Source organism: Xenopus tropicalis, chromosome 2, assembly GCF_000004195.4.
Source record: "Xenopus tropicalis strain Nigerian chromosome 2, UCB_Xtro_10.0, whole genome shotgun sequence".
Taxonomy (NCBI): Eukaryota; Metazoa; Chordata; class Amphibia; order Anura; family Pipidae; genus Xenopus; species Xenopus tropicalis.
Genome location: NC_030678.2, coordinates 24,863,160 through 24,883,470, shown reverse-complemented (window position 1 = coordinate 24,883,470; position 20,311 = coordinate 24,863,160).

Below are 20,311 nucleotides of genomic sequence, written 5' to 3'. Positions count from 1 at the left end.
GTGGTAGATATGAGAATAGCACTTAATAGCAAAAGTCTGGCTCAGCCAAGTCATGACACCTCCAGTTACACTGAGTATGAGAAACAATAGCTTATCTGAAAGCAGTTCCATTGTGCAGTGCTGTCTCTCTCAGAAAGCTCAGACTCAGGCGCAATGCACTGAGATTGTTCCCTACACACCAATATTACAACAGGAAAAAATACATTAAACGGTAGACTACATTATTGGAAATGTAAACAGCGTAATTTAAAAATAAAAAGAACACCATAAAAATCATGACAGAAATCCATTAAGGATCTCTTCATAGGAGTGCAAGTGGCTTTCTTCACACAGCGACTCTGGCTTTCTGGCATACCTCAACTATGTTCATTGTTAAACCACCTGTACTCAGAGGATGCTGCCCTTAACTCCTGCAGTGGGCACACAATTAGTTCTAAAACCTCCAGAAGCCAGACATTAAACCTGTCAACAAATCAAGGTTGATGTACTTACTGATTCAGCAGGGTCCTCAAATAGCTGCATTTTGTCACTCATTTCTGTAATGCTAAAGTAAGGATGTTCCGTTCTTGATCAGAGGAGCCACTTGGCTGAAATTCACCTAATAGTTGAACAAATTGTTAAACTTTATAAAGATATATTAAAACAAGCTTATTTTTTCTCCTATCCTGACTACAAAAAAATATATTTTTTGCTAAATTTTTAAGCTTTTATCATTTGGTATTAAAAAGGTATATATTTGTATACAACTAGTGAATTTTTTGCCAGGCATGGATACGCAGCGAATTTCAGCATTTCGCCATTGGCAAATTGTTTCGCAAAACTTGCGTCAAAAAAACATGCAGACGGCAAAAAAAGACGCAGGCGACAAAAAAAATCTTGAGATAAATGTGTTTCACAAATTTTTCACCGTTTCACTAACTTTCTTGCCGTTTCACTAATTTTATGGCAAAGCAAACCAGCGGGACAGATTTGCTCATCACTATATACAACATATACACAAATCAATAGGATTTATATTTGAACCCCCCCCCCCCCACTATCATTTAACACTTGAATCCACCTTCTTGGTTCTTCAGAGCAATTATGGAAAGGTAATTAATCTGATTCTGCTTAATGATCTTCTATTTATCTGTATGTCTGACCAACACTGAGGCCAACTGCCCCTTTTACGCATAAAAGACAATGGTTTTATTGATCAATACCTGGGCTCAGTTAGTTAGCTATCAGGCAGAATTGAAAACTCTATTAGGATAGGGCACCAATTGTCTGTTGATAAAATCTTCTCCCCATATGTCTGTATTGGCAGCAAATGTAATCTTCTCATTCACCTGTGGTCAGAAAATTGGATCAGTGCTATTTGGCTCATCCAAAGGTTGGCCAGAATATCAGCTTGTTATGTACCGTATATTTATTTCACTGACATGTAAACCCTTTGGTGTAGGGTGCAAATATAGTGTGCAAATTCTCTCTAAATAAAATATATATAATTTAGGTAATGGAAATTGCTACCATCTCACAGAGAATAGTGATGAGTGAATCTGTCAAGGAGCACTTTTGTTCTAAAGGTACATATACTCTGATTCTCCTCAAATTCCTCCAATACAACATTCTTCTCATTGTTAATGGGCTTATTTAACAATTTTTGAATTTGTTTTTCTAAATCAAATAAACTCACATATCGAATGCTCACTTATTTATTAATGTGGTAAACTTGCGTTGCATTTTGAGTTTACAAACTCATATAAAACTTGAAAACTTGAAATCTTGAATTGACTTCTATAGAAACTCAAAAGCTTTTAGATAGTGAATTTTTACATTCAAATTTTCGTTTTTTTTACACTTATAAAAGACATTCAAGATTTTGAACCATAATTTGTAAAAAAAAACTCAAACTCGAACATCAATAAATATCCCCCTAAGGGGGAGATTTACTAATCCACGAATGGTCCGAAGGCGCCCAAATGCTTTTTTTTCGTAATGATCGGTATTTTTGCGACTTTTTCATCGGCGTCACAACTTTTTCGTATGTTCCGCAACTTTTTTCGCCACCGTCTCGACTTTTTCATATATTTTCCGCAACTTTTTCTACACCGTCGCGAAAAAATCGGATTGGTTTTTCTGCCGTTTACAATCGCTTAATATGAAAAAATCGCGTCTGCGACGAAATAGTCGCGCAAAATACGATGAAGTCGCGGCGGCGAAATTTCTGTTTCCAATCCGAATTTTTGCCTTTCGGATTCGTGGATTAGTAAATCTCCCCCTATGTGTTATTTTCAATCTACTATGTGCTTTGGTTAAATTTCCATTGGATTTTGGACCATAGGCTTCTTGATTAAATCCTATTCAATTGGAGCATCTGCTACAGCTGGTGCCTATTCTTTCACTTGCAAAAGGTTGTGCTTCTGTATGGCAGACGCTTCATTTAAATCTGTAACTATACCCTCAACTAAAAAAATCCTAATTTGTTGTCTTAATCAATTGTATTCAAAGTAAAAGGGGAAGTCCAGCCCCACACAACCCAGAAACCCCATTTTATATTATGCTGTTTAAATAAACTACTTGGCACTCATGGTTTTAGTGAAAATGAATTCTTTAGTGGTTTCAAAGACCACAAAAACCACTAAAATCAGAATGTTGATAAATGGGCCTCTAAGGATATTTCAAAGTTGTTTTCTATATTGGTTGGTTCCAAAATAGGGCTGGTTTCTGTCATGGCCTGTGGCTAAATGGGTTAAGCATTAAAGATGTATACAACTTCTTTTCTGATAACAACAATTTGGCCCACTACATGTAAAAACAGGAATATAAGATACTCTCCAGCCACCACTTACTGGATGTGTCTCCTCTGGAGAGAATGCTCCCTCAGTCTTTTCAGAGCTAAACTCAAAAACTGCCCCTTGCACAGCACCTGATCTGGGAACTGGCACTTATATTGTATTGCCACCCACTGTAACCTGTAGCACTAATATCCTCCTATTTGTGCAACTGTACCTTGTATTTATTATCAAACTTTGTATTTATCTATTTGATTTCATTAATATTTTTAACAACCCCCTGTTGTATTCATTTATTGTTCTACTGTACAGCACTGTGTACATAATTAGAGCTCTATAAATGAAGATACATGTAGACATACATACATAACTAGCGATGGGCAAAATAATTCGCCAGGCATGGATTCGCGGCAAATTTCCGTGTTTTGCCATTGGCGGATTGTTTCGCGAAAAGGTACGGAAAAATTTGTGTGTGATAAAAAAATGGTGCAAAAAAAATGATGCACGCAGCAATTTTTTTTTTCACGTCCAATATTTTTGCCATTTTGCGAATCTTCTGGTGAAGCGAAACGGGACAGATCCGCTCATCACTAGTCATGAGTGAATCTGTCTCATTTTGCTTTGCCAAAATATTCGCGAAACAGTTTTGACATGCAACAAATCTTTTCACAGCGAAATGTTTAGTGAAACACTAAACAATTTGTCATTAAACAATTTGCCAATGCCGAAATGCGGAAATTTTCTGTGAATCCATGCCTGGCCACAAATCACTACTCATCACTATACATAACACTTCAACAATAAATCTTGCTATTAAGAGGTAATATTATATATTTCACAGATTCACAATGGGGGGGGGGGGGGGAAGTTGCCTAGTTGGGTGGAAACTGGGAAGTATCAAAGCAAGTTGGAGCAAACAGTGCAACATGGGCTCCTTTCTGACCACAATCTAAGGATTCCTAAAATTAAAGGTTGGGGTCCTTTAAAAAGAAAGAAGTTGCGAGTTCTTTCAAACTACAAATTATGTACACAATATACATTAATACAGGACTTTTTATTGGAGTTGGTCTATTTTTGCATCTTTAAATCCAAATTATTTCAGACCATACAGATTTGACCACTAGCCCACAGTCCTGTAATGAGAAGGTTTTGGAAATGAGCTGCAAAACAATTTTTCTTTATTAAAAAAGATCTACTGATAGAAGCCAAATCTACTGAGTTAGTAACTACTCCTCAGGAGTTAGGAAAAAGGAGCCACTGATAATGCAATTAGACATTCGCTTCAGTGAGATTTCTGTGAGATAACTACAAAAGAAAAAATAGAAAACGTTTTAATATTACATAACACGAAGGGAATACATAAAGATGGTGACCTGAGAAACATATTTTGTATTGATTTTTCATAAGTCATGAAAGCTTGGCCTAAGGCAAAGTTAATTAAACTCAAATGAGAAATCAAAAGTGGAACACTTTACCCTTCCGTTTCCCTTCACATACAAAAAATAAATGATTAGAGCAATTATGTTCATGATAATGTGCCGCACGTTCATTTTGCTGTCTAAATCACAATTCCAGAAGACGGCACGTCATCTTAAAACCATTTCAAATATCGCAAAATTGTATTGCTCAAATAACATTCTATAGTATATTTGCTAGGATGAGAAACAGTTTGCTTTCTGCAGGTCAGATTAGGTTACCTGGTGGCAGATAAAGATTCCATTTTCTCTTTATTTATAATTCAGTGGGAACTGTGTTTATCTCAAGGTTAACATTTACAGGTAAACTGTGTTCCAAGCTTGAAATCATATTTCCCTACCACAGGCACAGGAAGGTCAGCTTTAGTAAAAGACAGTTACCCTATGGGGCTGATTTACTAAGACACGATTGCGAATCTGAATTGGAAAAATTCCGATTGGAAACGAACATTTTGCGATTTTTTCGTATTTTTTGCGATTTTTTCGGCGTCTTTACGATTTTTTACGAGTTTTTCGTAGCCATTACGAAAGTTGCGCAAAGTCACGATTTTTTCGTAGCGTTAACACTTGCGCGCAAAGTCGTGCCTTTTTCGTAGTGTTAAAACTTCGCGCAAGTTTTAACGCTATGAAAAAATTGCGACTTTGCGCAACTTTCGTAATGGCTACGAAAAACTCGCGTTTTTACGCAAAAATCGTAAAGACGCCGAAAAACTTGCGTTTTTACACAAAAATCGTAAAGCCGCCGAAAAAATCAGAAAATTACCGATCATTACGAAAAAAACGCAATCGGACGCATTCGGCCCGTTCGTGGGTTAGTAAATGTGCCCCTATGAGTAGTGATGGGCGAAAAAAATTTGCCAGGCATGGATTTGTGGCGTTTTTCCGCATTTCACCATTGGCGGAAATTGTTGCAGAAAAATTTGCTGCGCATCAAAAAGAATTGTCTCTCATCAAAAGAATTGTCTCACGCCAAAAAGAATTGTCTATCTCATCAAAAGAATTGTCTCTAGTGCCAAAAAAAAATTGCCACGTGTCAAAAGAATTGCCACAAATGACAATTTTTTTTGATGGGCAACATTTTTGCCGTTTTGCAAATTTTCCGCCATTTCACGAACCTTTTAAAGGATTGGCAAATTTTTTGGCAAAGCAAAACGGGATAGATTCAATCATCACTACCTATGAGCATGTGTTTAGGCTGTAAGAGGAAACCCATATAAACACTAAGAAAACACACTCAAGGGGGCCGATTCATTAAGACACGAGTTTGAATCCCGAATGGGAAAAATTCGGATTGGATACGATAATTTCTGAAGATCGCAAATATCATGAAAATGCTTAAGAAAAAATCGTATTAGTCATGATAATATTGTATTGGCGAAAAATTTTCGTACTGAACGATTGTAAACAGCGGCAGAACCTTTCCAGATTTTTCGTGCAAGCGTACGAAAAAGTTGCGCAAGCGTACGAAAAAGTTGTGCTGGTGTACAGAAAAGTCACGTAAACGCAAAAAAATTGCCGAAAATATGCTCAGTGCATTTGAATGAACGCTCCGAGCGTTTGTGTCTTAATAAATCTCCCCCAAGGGCTCATTTACAAATGGAGTTGTGTCCATACATGACTTTCTCCTGATTTGCCAAAAAAAGCCACTAATTTGAGTTTTAGTTCATTTTCAGTTCATGTTGGCCATCTATGTCATAGCCCCGTCCTGATAGAGGGACATGGGGGGGTCTAATCCTAACCTGCAGCATCATTGACCTTTCCCCTCTTAGACCCACTGCCGCTTCTTTGATCGGTAAGGATCTGGCAAAAAGGTGACACCCCTAACCCAAATTGGTACTCAGTCAAGTCAACATTATTGTCATTTGTACTACAGTACATAGAAATTATTTGTGCAGCATAGCATAGTATTGTAAATAATTAGTGATGAGTGAATCGTTCAAAAAGATTTGTAAAGAAATTTACAAAATGGTAAAAATTTTATGTGACACTTTTCTTGACGCATGTAACAATTTTTTTGTTACGTGCCAGTGGCGAAATGCGGAAATTTGCCGCAAATCCATGCCTGACGAAAAATTGTGCCCATTGCTAATAGTAAGACACATTTTTTTCCAACAATATATTTATAGATATAAAACACAATCCATTGTATACATTAGGAGAGACAAGACCTAAATATGTTCTCTTTTAACTTCATCTGGGCTTGTATGTGATTAATCTAACAGCTCTTGTGTAAATAGTCGCCATTCTGTGACCACTGTATTGTTGTCATAAAGTGGCTCCTCCCCTAGCTAGATACTTTATAAGTAAAATGCAAAAGAGAAAATTGCAAAAACGTATTCTAAATACAGTATTTCCAGTAAGACATTGTGGCTAAATAGATGTGACACTTTACCATAGTAGTTGCCTATGACAAGATCACATATTTGCTCTCATTTTCTAACTTATCAAAACGAATTTCTGACTGGTTGTTATAGGTTACTGCCCTTGAGCATTTTAACATTCTCTTAATATTCCACTTTTTTGCAAGGAATTAAAGCAGAATTAAACAGGTTCTTCTATTTTACTAGGATGCTCAGATCATGCTAATGATAAGCAGACCCACAGCATGGTGCTAGCAATACCATAATTTATTGTATGTATGGGGTATTTGACGTGTGGGAACTGTTAAACAAACACCACATATGTTGATTGGCCAATAGATACAGATAACAAACATTATTGGGTTCATTAACAACTGCAAGCACAGTGAGCTATGTGTCAATCACTAAGAGCCCATTAATCAATATTTGTTTTTTGTGGTTTCAGAGGTATTTAAAACCTTGACTAAACTAATTTCCACTATATGTGCACATATAGTTGCCATTGTTTTCAATGCCAAAACAGCAACTTTTCCATATTGTCGCATCAAAAAACCCTAAAAACCTTTAAAACCATGATGCAAAGAAAGATCTTGCAGTTGTAAACCGGGCATCTGCCATTGACTTTTACGTCATCTCGAGAGGTTTTACATGGTGCTTTTCTGCTTTCAGATTTGTCATGGTTTTGTTGCATAATTATTGGTGAAAAAAATCAAAACATTTTTTCCTCAACAAAATCGTATTCTGGAACAGAAAAAAACACAAAACACTAGTTGGGTGTGTCGCTGCCTCAGGGCCGGGAGTAGAGATGTAGTGAACTGTTCGCCGGCGAACAAATTTGTGCGAACATCGGGTGTTCGCGAACGCGTATGTTCGCGAACTTTCAGCGTATGCTCGCAGTTTGGGTTCGCGCCGCGTTTTCCGCCGCGTTTTTTTATCGTTGCAAAACTATTGTACAATACGCCGCACAAGTCACACATGGCGTTTTTCCGCAAATCCCGTTTTCATGGTGTTTAAGCGCGTCATAGCAAAAAAGCAGCGTATTTTCGTTAGAATAGCTTGTGTTTTTTGCGCAACTCTGTGCCAACAAAGTATTTTTCAGAGAAGTTTTTGCCCTTGATCCCCCTCCTGCATGTCACTGTCCAGGTCGTGGCACCCTTTAAACAACTTTAAAATCAGTTTTCTGGCCAGAAATGGCTTTTCTAGTTTTTAATGTTCGCCTTCCCATTAAAGTCTATGGGGTTCGCAAAGTTCGCGAATATTCGCGGGTTTAGGCGTATGTTCGTCGCGACGGCGACGGCGACGAAAAAGTCGCAAAAATACCAATCATTACGAAAAAAACGCATTCGGACGCCTTCAGACTGTTCGTGGATTAGTACATCTCCCCCATAGAATTTGTTACAACAGGCAGGAGGGGGGCAGGGGGTACAAATAAACATAACCAGACTATTTCATATTTTCCATCCAACTTATAAAACTTGTTATATCACAGGGTGTTAGTAAATGCCCCCTTAATGTTGATGCGAAAAGAAACATATGATGGCAGCATATTCCCAGTAAGTAAAATGTGTACCGTATCTATTACATACATCAGGTTAATCTCCCAAAGTATAATTTCCTTCATGGGGATTTTCTGTGTTATGTTTGTTTATGATTCGATGCCTTAGTATATTTAGCAATAAATTATGTATGATATTCTCTTTTAGAGAGCCCATGGTTTTGGTTTATTAAAGAAAGCCTATCTATATTATTCATTCTCTCCTTCACAGTGTGGATGTCTTTACTACGATAGTGTTTCTCAATAAATCTATCCATTCTGTCTGAGCCTTCCATCTTTTCAACCCTTATGATTATGAAGTGTAGTGTGTTCTCTATAAATGTCACGGACAGACATGGTACACAATACAGGTTTGAAATGCTTTTCTAGCCCGTTGCTTTGTAATAGACCTGAGATCAAAGTGGAAAAGGTATGTTGTTAAAAGAGAAAATTTTAATGAATAATCCATCACACACTTTATATGTAGTTGAAAGAGAATGTTAATTTAAACACCAGAGTTGTGGAATTGTATATGAAATCCATTTTTTCCATATAGAGAAGCTAAGTTCGGAATGGCAAACTGATTTGAAGTGGAAATATGATCTTAGCGCCTATGGTGCTCATAGTGTTTCAGCCAATAAATGGGTTCTTGGATCTTCATCAAAGGTTAGCGAGTAAGTTTTGTACCACTCTCTGTTCATTTATAGTTGCCATAGTTATCAACTGACATCATTATACTAGGAACTTGTTCTGGAATCAGGCAGATTTAAAACTGTAGTTATTTAGTTTAGCCCGGGCATGGCGCACAAACACATGAGGAATTGAAGAGAAGATGCTGCACCTCTTCACTTACAATTCCTTGCATGAAAACAATATAAAGGCAACCTTGCTCTTTGCATGAAAACAATACAAAGGCAGCTATACTGTCTGTGGGCCCTTGTATTCTTTTCACCCATTCAAACAGTTGCTAATAAAAAAAAAAACTAATCAGCATTTGGTTTTGACCAGTCAACTTCAAAGCAAAGACCTGACACTTGTGCAACTTACCACCTGTGTTCATATATCAGACCCAGTACGTATTGTTCCTCCAGCTGAGGTCTATTTCTGCCAAGATTTTTTTGTTAGAAGGAATTTATACTAATTTGGAATAATGTCACTTTCAGTAACCATTTTACCCTAGTTAGTCATAAGCATCAATTATACACTGTCAATGCAGGAATACACAACCTATGACATTTCAATTAAATTGTTATTTTACATTAAAGATGCATTATAATATATGAAGTTGACTTCTGTTCAATGTTATAGGCACATATATTCTTTTAGGATTTCCACTAGATGTTAGATCTTCCCAAAGGTCTCTATTGCACTGCAGTCAGGACAGTCAAGTTCCCATCTCAGTAAACCAAATTGTACTTTGTGCATGAAGGTATTATTGCACTGAAAAAGAAACATGATCTATCTATCTATCTATCTATCTATCTATCTATCTATCTATCATCTATCTATCTATATGTCTTCTTTCTTTCTTTCTTTCTTTCGTGTATCTATATCTACATATCTATCTTTATATTATCTATCAATCTATCCTCTTCCTATTCATAAAAAAATATGACTTGCTGAATTAATTTTGGGACAGAAAATCACTTCTAATACTGTATAACCAGACTTCTTCTATATGCATCAGTATAAGGCAATTTAAGGTCCAGAAGGCCAAGATACCATTATACACCTTTGAAATTATGTGTAATCTGTGTGTATGTGTAATCTAATAATTGTCAGTGCTGTAACTCCATCACTTTTCTATTCTGCCATTATAAATCCCATTATTATTTGACAATAAAGTCATGACTTTACAATAAAATTACACAACAGTTCCATTAGGATATCTCTGTGCTATTATGACATTATAATCCAATATTAATCCCCCAAATGATAACACAGTAGCATTATTAAATCATAAAGTCATTAGGCCATTGCTGCTCTACAATAACCACACTGCTGTTAATTTCAAATACTTGGTTGGTTATGTTACCTATATCTCTGTATTATTTCTACATCTATGTCATTCTTACTACATAAACCTTGTCAGCTATACACCCCTTTAGAAAGGAGATCTCGTATTGGATTTGTTTTGTTTTCTAGTCTCATTATGAGAGTATAGTGACATTATACAGTAGCTGTGCAGCTTTTAGAGCCATACTTGTGTTTGCATTTTTTCTTGTATACATAAGCCTGTCTAGTTTCCTCCAGTGATATAATTTTGTCTTAGTCTCACCTAAAATATACTCTCAGCCCTTTGTTGTCCTTTGTCACAGTCCTACAGCCTTAGGGTTTGTTTATCCAGAAAATATATTAACTTGAACACCTTTTCTTACATCTTTTTCCTTTCTTTTTTTATTAGTACAGGTATAGGACCCATTATCCAGAATGCTCGGGGTCAAGGGTATTCCAGATAAGGGGTCTTTCCATAATTTGGATCTCCATACCTTAAGTCTACTAAAAAATCAATAAAACATTAATTAAACCCAATAGGATTGTTTTGCATCCAATAAGGATTAATTATATCTTAGTTGGGATCAAGTACAGGTACTGTTTTATTATTACAGAGAAAAGGGAATCATTTAACCATTAAATAAACCCAAAAGGACTGTTCTGCCCCCAATAAGGGGTAATTATATCTTAGTTGGGATCAAGTACAGGTACTGTTTTATTATTACAGAGTAAAAGGGAATCATTTAACCATTAAATAAACCCAATAGGGCTGTTCTGCCCCCAATAAGGGGTAATTATATCTTAGTTGGGATCAAGTACAGGTACTGTTTTATTATTACAGAGTAAAAGGGAATCATTTAACCATTAAATAAACCCAATAGGATTGTTCTGCCCCCAATAAGGGGTAATTATATCTTAGTTGGGATCAAGTACAGGTACTGTTTTATTATTACAGAGAAAAGGGTATCATTTAACCATTAAATAAACCTAATAGGGCTGTTCTGCCCCCAATAAGGGGTAATTATATCTTAGTTGGGATCAAGTACAGGTACTGTTTTATTATTACAGAGAAAAGGGTATCATTTAACCATTAAATAAACCCAATAGGGCGGTTCTGCCCCCAATAAGGGGTAATTATATCTTAGTTGGGATCAAGTACAGGTACTGTTTTATTATTACAGAGAAAAGGGAATCATTTAATCATTAAATAAACCCAATAGGGCGGTTCTGCCCCCAATAAGGGGTAATTATATCTTAGTTGGGATCAAGTACAGGTACTGTTTTATTATTACAGGGAAAAGGGAATCATTTAACCATTAAATAAACCCAATAGGGCTGTTCTGCCCCAATAAGGGGTAATTATATCTTAGTTGGGATCAAGTACAGGTACTGTTTTATTATTACAGAGAAAAGGGAATCATTTAACCATTAAATAAACCCAATAGGACTGTTCTGCCCCCAATAAGGATTATTTATATCTTAGTTTGGATCAATTACAAGCTACTGTTTTATTACTACAGAGAAAAAGGAAACCCTTTTTAAAATTCTGAATTATTTGATTAAAATGGAGTCTATGGGGAGACGGGCTTTCTGTAGTTCGGAGCTTTCTGGATAATGGGTTTCCGGATAAGGGGTCCGATACCTGTACTTACTAAGAGAAAGATTTATCAACATCAACAGTATTTTTTTTCAGTGATTTCTATTTTTTTTCTGGGTTAAAAAATTAGATTTTTTTTATATTTATTAAGCAATGTGGGCATCTAAAAGCATGAGAGCTCATCTAGAAGTCAATAAGAGATTTCCTAGTTTAAATTTTAACTAGTTTTTTGAGTTTTTCAAACTTTGGACCAGAGTCAATTCAGTAAAAAGGTTTAACACATGAAAACTCATGAAAGAGATTCAACTTGAGATGAAATTCAATTAAAAAAATAAATGATCTCACTGTTTATTACGTGAAAACTCTATTGAAGTCTATGGGAAAAAACTGGAACTGAATTAGGAGAAACATTTTTTAATCTTGAATTGAATCACATCTATGAGTTTTCATATGATAAACAGTAATGTACCTCTTTCTAATTGAAGTAAATCTGACCCTTTCTTTGAGCTTTCCAAAAAAATCTATGAAATTCAAGGTATTCACTTTTTTTGTAATGGTTTTATTTGATTTAATTTTTTTGTTATTTTTTTAAAAAATAAGGTAACATTTGTGTTTTTTAGGTTAATAGGTTAAACTATGAAAAAATATAAAAATGCAAATTTTGATTAATGCGCCTTCCCACTTTATAATAAAATATTGCATTGTTTACTAAATAGATTCTGGTAATGATTTTAGTAGAATATGACACGCAACACATAGACAGCTTTAGAAGAGGGATAGGCAGGATGGACAGGTGTCTCAGGTGTGATTGGGGGAGGAGTTAAGAATGAAGAGCAACAGTGGGAAGTTTGGTGGCCAAATATGGTAGTGAGTGACATACAGGAGTTTCAGTTTCTACAGGACAGGTCTTTGGCCTTGTTGGGAGAAACTGATTTACTTGGTGATGCAACTCCTTATGAAGAATATCATTTTGGGGTGATAGTTGACCTCGGTTATAAAAGTAAATGAGTGCCTATAAGAATGTAGGTATAGTTATACAGGTATCGGACCCCTTATCTGGAAACCCGTTATCCAGAAAGCTCAGAATTATGGAAAGCCCGTCTCCCATAGACTCCATTTTAATCAAATAATTTAATAGTTTTAAAACTGATTTCCTTTTTCTCTGTTGTAATAAAACAGTACCTTGTAATTGATCCCAACTAAGATATAAATAATCCTTATTGGATTCAAAACAATCCTATTGGGGAGAATTATTTTTTTATTGATTTTTTAGCAGACTTAAGGTATGGAGATCCAAATTACAGAAAGATCCCTTATCCGGAATACCCTTGGTCCCGAGCATTCTGGATAATGGGTCCTACACCTGTATAGGTATCTAAGGACTAGCCAGGGGTAAATACAAATTATCACATTACCATTGGGTGTTTGGGATATGAATTATTGTTGTAACTTGTGGCAGCGATCAGAATGCTTCTAGTTGCCCTTTATTGCTTCTCTTTCACTTTATTTGAAAGAGGGGCCAAATGTGCTAAAAAATGAGTGCTAATAAGAATAAAGAATGAATGTAAATGGCTCTTTAAGGCTTAGCTATTTTTTACCATTTGTCAGTATCACTTTAAGAAGTAATCCATGGAAAAATGCAGTTTATGAACCACGACGCAGTTAATTATTATATAAAAGACATTGTGTCATGGGTCCCCATAATTGGACATTAGCTATGTTTGTTTTTGAAGCTAATGTACAGGTCTGGTTGAATCAGTCGCTTCTCATCCTCTTGAGTTGCTGTATTGTTTATGCAAAAAGCCTGCAGTTTTGATTTGCTAATTTCTCTGATTGTATGACTCACACCTGCTTACGGCTTGACAGACACTGATCTGTTCGGACATACTATATAATTTAATTCCAAAGTGCAATTAACTGCTAATAGGCAAGAGGATGCAACCACATTTTTACAAAATGTTTCATTACACACTATTTTTGGGCTGTTTATTGTGTACAGCAAGTCAAAATGAAAAATAATAACTCGCTAAGCCACAATAAATATATATATTGAGAGCACTTTCCATTTTATAGTTCATCCAAGAAAGCTCACAAAGAGCTCTGGAAATGAAATAACGTTAAGGGAGATCACTCCATATAAATGTATTCAAGGGGAATAAACCAAGCAAAAGGATATGACAGTCACTGTGCAAATGTCCTTTTAAAGCTGCATTTCATAAGTATAAATGTATATAAGTGCTAGCTAGGAAACAACCATCACTATTCAGTCACTTGCAAAGATTTTCCTAGGATCTTGAGTGATTTGATTCCATTGCTCGTTATTCAAATTGGTAAAAGTTTATAACAATGACAATGGCAGTTATAACCTTAGAAGGGGTTAAAATAGCAATGGATAAAAGCCTTTTGTCTTCTTCTCTTTTGATTATCTATGCTTGGGAAACTATAAGTAACCTTGAAGCTGCTCTGTGCATAAGAACGTCATGCAAAACATGCAACTAGTAATTTTCCTATGGTTCTATAGCACTATGACCATTTTCAGTCGGCTTACCCAGAAGTTGGGAGCTTAACTGTTGTGTATGTATGTATAAAAGCTAAATATAATCACATTTATTGCTGTGTTTTGTAATAAGTTTGTACATGATTACGGAAAGACCCTTTATCCAGAAAACCCCAGGTTCTGAGCATTTTAGGTAAGAGTTCCAATACAAAAAAAAGAACTAAGCTTTGGCTTGAATCAATAAGAAGCTTAGAATTATAATACATTCATAATATGTTTATTTTTGATCATTGTTATAAGCACTAAGAAATGAAGCATTGTTTTTACTTTAAACCACCCCTATTTTTTTTTTTGTTGCCTGCACTGTTTTTGACGAGACCACACCGAATTTGATGCGGCCACGCCCAATGTTGACACGCTACAAAAAAATTTGGCGCAACAAATTTTTCCATGGAGAATTTTCACAGAAGTTTCGCAAAACAATTCACCTATTGAGAAATGCGGAAATTCTCTGCAAATCCATGCCTGGCAAATAAATTCGCTCATCACTACATACATTAGAATATATAATAAACCGTTCTTTATGTCACACATTTGCCAAACTGTGTCTTCCCCAAGACACAAGAACAAAGCAAGATTTTATCCCAGCAGTGGAAGTATGTCTTTGTTCTATTGGTGATCAGTTCATAAAGTTCCCTGCTAAGGTAGATAGTACAGATGCAGATAAGGTGAGCTCATCAACATTTCAATTAGGAATTACATTATTATTTATACAGCGTCATCATCCAAAGCTGGCGAATATATGTAAAAGTCAGTGGTTGGCCTAGCAAAATTCAAGCAACTTTATTTTTATTTTTTTTCAGCAGCTAAGACCTGGCAATCATTTCATTGTTTATAAAAACAGATTGTGGAAAAAAAAGCAATTAATTGCAAAAAAAAATGAATGTGAGTAATAAATATGCCTCTTTGAACCAAACTGCTTTGGAGTAGAATTCTGTTACTAATCTTGGACTTATAGCTAGTGTTAATGCATGCAATGTGTTAGTTGTAAAGCCCCTTCCTTTCTCAACAATATTGCTTGGGGATCTGTCCATTCCCAGTCCTGCAGGCATTGAATTATGAAAATTTAAGTGAGAATGGCACATCACTTCCGGGTCATGAATTAATGAGAATAAAGAGAAAAAAAAGCAATTTATTTCAATGATTAGTACAAGGGATTCTGGGGGATGGTCTGGAAAAGCTAATAAATTTTACACCTTATTGGTCCTAGTGCCTAATCCACAGCTGTTTGTCCTACAGAACCTTTTACCAAATTCTTTTCCACATGGTGTTCAGGCAGATCCAAGTTATAGCAGCCTCTGGTCACATTATACATTTTACTGCTGAATTATTTCTAGGTTCCTATTATTATTACTCTGCTGAACCAGCAGGACAAAAGAAATACAATAAAATATAGTATATATATCCATTTGCATTGGTATAACTGCATTGGTGTTATTAAGCTACTCATCTGCATTGTTCAGCTGTTCATATGATTTAAAGTCATAACTAGTGGAGTGTGCCACAACTTCCAATCCCATGGTAAATGTGTCTTCAGTTCCATGTTTATTTTTACAGCACCATTAAGACACAAGAATTACTTTGACAACAGCATTGTCAGTCTCTACTGATTGATCTGGATTATTAAAATGCCCAGAGGTACCTTTCCCTTCAGCTACTTCATCCATGCTTGTCTAGGTACCTCTAAAGCAAGAATTTTACAGTCTCACAGGATCCAGGTATTCTGGACTTGAGAAAACATAAAAATATCACAACAAGATGATCACTATGATAACTGATATTCATTATAAGAATGGAAAGCATTACCTGAAATATACTTTTTGGAGCAATAAAGCAGTCCTTAGAATTGTACACTAAGTGGCACATTCATTAAAGTACGATTGAATCCGAATTCAAGTTTTCGTACTGTGCATATTTTTGACAATTTTTCCGGTTATTTGCGCAACTTTTTTTTTTACGCAACAAAATCACATTTGTCACAACCAGTACGAAAGTTTCGGATTCATTCAAGCTTCGGTATCGTGACTTTCCTTGGGCCAGGTTGGAGCTGCAGAGTGCCATTGAGCCCTATGGGAGACTTTCTTTGGGCCGGGTTGAAGCTGCAGAGTGCCATTGAGCCCTATGGGAGACTTTCCTTGGGCCGGGTTGGAGCTGCAGAGTGCCAATGAGCCCTATGGGAGACTTTCCTTGGGCCGGGTTGGAGCTGCAGAGTGCCATTGAGCCCTATGGGAGACTTTCTTTGGGCCGGGTTGAAGCTGCAGAGTGCCATTGAGCCCTATGGGAGACTTTCCTTGGGCCGGGTTGGAGCTGCAGAGTGCCAATGAGCCCTATGGGAGACTTTCCTTGGGCCGGGTTGGAGCTGCAGAGTGCCATTGAGCCCTATGGGAGACTTTCTTTGGGCCGGGTTGAAGCTGCAGAGTGCCATTGAGCCCTATGGGAGACTTTCCTTGGGCCGGGTTGGAGCTGCAGAGTGCCACTGAGCCCTATGGGAGACTTTCCTTGGGCCGGGTTGGAGCTGCAGAGTGCCATTGAGCCCTATGGGAGACTTTCCTTGGGCCGGGTTGGAGCTGCAGAGTGCCATTGAGTCCTATGGGAGACTTTCCTTGGGCCAAGTTGGAGCTACAGAGTGACATTGAGCCCTATGGGAGACTTTCCTTGGGCCGGGTTGGAGCTACAGAGTGCCATTGAGCCCTATGGGAGACTTTCCTTGGGCCAGGTTGGAGCTGCAGAGTGCCATTGAGCCCTATGGGAGACTTTCCTTGGGCCGGGTTGGAGCTGCAGAGTGCCATTGAGCCCTATGGGAGACTTTCCTTGGGCCGGGTTGGAGCTGCAGAGTGCCAATGAGCCCTATGGGAGACTTTCCTTGGGCCGGGTTGGAGCTGCAGAGTGCCATTGAGCCCTATGGGAGACTTTCTTTGGGCCGGGTTGAAGCTGCAGAGTGCCATTGAGCCCTATGGGAGACTTTCCTTGGGCCGGGTTGGAGCTGCAGAGTGCCAATGAGCCCTATGGGAGACTTTCCTTGGGCCGGGTTGGAGCTGCAGAGTGCCATTGAGCCCTATGGGAGACTTTCCTTGGGCTGGGTTGGAGCTGCAGAGTGCCATTGAGTCCTATGGGAGACTTTCCTTGGGCCAAGTTGGAGCTACAGAGTGCCATTGAGCCCTATGGGAGACTTTCCTTGGGCCGGGTTGGAGCTGCAGAGTGCCATTGAGCCCTATGGGAGACTTTCCTTGGGCCGGGTTGGAGCTGCAGAGTGCCATTGAGCCCTATAGGAGACTTTCCTTGGGCCGGGTTGGAGCTGCAGAGTGCCATTGAACCCTATGGGAGACTTTCCTTGGGCCGGGTTGGAGCTGCAGAGTGCCATTGATTCCTATGGGAGACTTTCCTTGGGCCGGGTTGGAGCTGCAGAGTGCATTGAGCCCTATGGGAGACTTTCCTTGGGCCGGGTTGGAGCTGCAGAGTGCCATTGAGCCCTATGGGAGACTTTCCTTGGGCCAGGTTGGAGCTGCAGAGTGCCATTGAGCCCTATGGGAGACTTTCCTTGGGCTGGGTTGGAGCTGCAGAGTGCCATTGAGCCCTATGGGAGGCTTTCCTTGGGCCGGGTTGGAGCTGCAGAGTGCCATTGAGTCCTATGGGAGACTTTCCTTGGGCCGGGTTGGAGCTGCAGAGTGCCATTGAGCCCTATGGGAGGCTATATATATATATATAAACAGTTCATAAGCTGCACACCAAAAGTAAAAAACGATACCTGGGTGCCAGGACAGAGTAAGTATGTAGAAAAACGGAATAGACCGGCACTCACAGGAAATTTCACATCAAGACATTAAGCGGTTTGTAGAAAAGTGAGGTTCTTTATTGATCCGACGTTTCAGTTCCCACAGGAACTTTCATCAGGGACAGCAGTATTGCATTGCATAGTAAACGCCTTTTTAAACCCAAAAGGGCACCAAATTAGTTGCTAGGCAACAATCAACATACACATACATATAACAACCTATATAAAAACAAACGAAACATATAAGGAAAACAAGGGCAAAAATACAAAAATGCCCTTGAGTGTAACTTAGTGGGAAATAAGGAAAAGGGGTGTGTTCTGTTGCACATTTGTAGTCCCAAGGCGCACCGATCTGGTGCTCTTATTTATGCAGACAACCAAGCGCTACTGTGCGCTTGCAGTAAGCCGCACCAATTGTTCAAATAGAACCGCCAGCCCTGCCATCCCAGTCCCTTCGTATAGGATACACACCTGTCACCCAAGGCTGCCAAACCCGTCCGCGTCCTGTCAATCTGCCGCTCTGCTATGCTGCCGCCTTTGGCTAGTTCCCGAGTGGTTGCTAGGCAACCCGTCAGAGGTGAGCGGACCCAGGCAGTTCCTCTTGCGCAGGCAGTACCGTGAGTGTAGACACTCATTTGGCCACATACACAGCTTAGCCCAGGATGACTTTTAGATCTTGTGGTCCTAATACAGAGGACCATAAGTCAGTGCCGATCCTATTTCCAGCCATGTGGCTCTTAAAGGGCACCAACCCCCGAGAGGGGTATGGGTTGGTTTGGCATTGCCGTTGGCACAATTCACTTGAGGGTTGGGGTATATTCAGGAGAGATTAGCCCTACGCAGGGCAACAGGCTACGAGCAGAGGCAGTTATGACGGGCCCGGGTATAAGGCAGTATCCCCACGCGGGACCCTATCAATAGTGGGTACACGGACCACAGGTCCAGGGGCACGCCTGCTGCCCCACGGTATGTATCATATGGGGTCTGTATGTGGCAGGGAATCAGGTTCTGTATGAGAGGCTAAAGTGTAGTGCTTAGAACAGAGACGTTTAGGGTATGCCCAGCTAGAAGGATAAGAGAATGTTACAATATATCAAACAATGTTGCAAATATCACCTATTAGTCGAGACACTGCGACAGTGTACTGACAGATCTGGAGTCATTATATACATGAAAGAGGTAATGCAACAGTGTAATCACAGACAAGGAGTCATTTGTTTAAATAAAGCATCCCAGGGGTAATGTTTCATTTAGGCCCCTTGGGGCCACACAGTCCAATTTATGAATCCAACGTGATTCTCGTCGGAGAAGAGCCAAGTCTCTGTTGCCACCCCTGGGTAGGGGTGGCTGGTGGTCTATGGCCATACATTTAAATGTTGGAAGGGTATGGCACATGTGTAAGAAATGTCTTGCAACAGGTTGATTGGAGTCACCTTCTTTCAGGGCCTTACTGATCCGGTGGTTACCGATACGGTTACACTCAAGGGCATTTTTGTATTTTTGCCCTTGTTTTCCTTATATGTTTCGTTTGTTTTTATATAGGTTGTTATATGTATGTGTATGTTGATTGTTGCCTAGCAACTAATTTGGCGCCCTTTTGGGTTTAAAAAGGCGTTTACTATGCAATGCAATACTGCTGTCCCTGATGAAAGTTCCTGTGGGAACTGAAACGTCAGATCAATAAAGAACCTCACTTTTCTACAAACCGCTTAATGTCTTGATGTGAAATTTCCTGTGAGTGCCGGTCTATTCCGTTTTTCTATATATATATATATATATATATATATATATATATATATATATATATATATTGCCATCCTTCGCAAAGAAACTTTGGGTGATTTTGCAATGCATATGCCTTCCTACTGGTGGTTCACATTTTGGAGAGATTAGTAGCAGAGATTTATTGCGAGAGGCTAATCTTCCCATGGGGAAATTGCCTCAAGTGCATTTGAGAATTGTTGGTTGGTCAGGGAACCTTCATGATGCCTACAATTAAAATATACCCCTATCTGGAAGCAGATGAATCAATTAGTGCTTGATGAAAGGATGAACTATTTTAAATGCCTTGCATGTACACTGTATTCCGGTTGGGATATATTATAAAGCAGACTTGTTAAGAGCTCCCTGAGGACTGTCTAGAAACCAAAGCCTCAAGACCAAGCATTACACCTTTGTCAATTTCGTTATGTACTTATTGCACTTCTTAAGATTTTCTTGATCGATCTGTTGAGGGAAAGTAAAAAA